A 1,055-nucleotide genomic window follows, 5' to 3' on the forward strand; every position below is an offset into this window, starting at 1 on the left:
GGTCCGGGCTGGGGATTCGAACCCGCCACCTTAGGTGTACGTGGCTGGCACCTTAGCCAGTTGAGCTATAGGTGCCAAGCCCAGATTTTATTTTTTTTATCAGTGGAATGAATGGTGTTTGTTGGATTAGTGAGAAAGGTTGTGCAGGTATCCTGGCCTTGCCATGAGCAGGGTATAAGCAGCTCATACGCTCTGGAACAGCCCCCAGACCTTAGAGTTCTACTAGATTCTGTGTCCATTTGCTTAAGGAGAATTCTGTCATTTGACCAATTAACTGAATCCTGCTGCTACCTCCTTTATTATATCTGCTCAAGTGAAAGGACAGAGAGCTGAGACAAACCAGGTGGTCTGCTGCTTTAATTCCTGTGCTGACAGGCATATGTGTCAGAATTTAGTCTGCGACTTGCTTTCATCATGACAGGCCATCTGGTTGAGAAGTAGTGGGAGAGGAGACCCCTCTAACCACTAACAGCTGCCAGAAGGTGAAGGACCTAATGCTGTAACAGTGAATAGCCAGCTGTGCAGGCCAACTTGAGGGGTAGGTTTGAGGGCAGTGGTAGCAATGGATATAGAAAAATAAGAATGAGTAGGAGGGACCCAAAGGGGACCACAGTCAGCAAGATTGGGGGCTGATTATATATGACGGCCAGCAAGAGAGGATGTCAGAACCAAGACACGTGTCAATATGCATATCGAGATTAATAAGCTTATAAAATATACTTCACATAGCTTATCTGAGCCTCACAACAGCCCTGGGGGTGGGGTGGGCGGTCATTAGAAACAAAGGTGTGGCCAGGCAAGGTGGGAGGCCAAGGTGGGTGGATTGCCTGAGCTCAGGAGTTCCAGAACCAGCCTGAGCAAGAGCCAGACCTTATTTCTACTAAAAATAGAAAAATTAGCTAGGCATTGTGTGGGTGCCTGTAGTCCCAGCTATCTGGGAGGCTGGGACAAGGGGATCACTTGAGCTGAAGAATTTGAGTTTGCCATGAGCTATTACACCACAGCACTCTACCAAGGGTGACAAAGTGAGACTCTATATCAAAAAAAAAAAAAAA

The sequence above is a fragment of the Otolemur garnettii genome, unplaced genomic scaffold (genome assembly GCF_000181295.1).
Source record: "Otolemur garnettii isolate 467f Iridium unplaced genomic scaffold, OtoGar3 scaffold00027, whole genome shotgun sequence".
NCBI classification, from domain to species: Eukaryota; Metazoa; Chordata; class Mammalia; order Primates; family Galagidae; genus Otolemur; species Otolemur garnettii.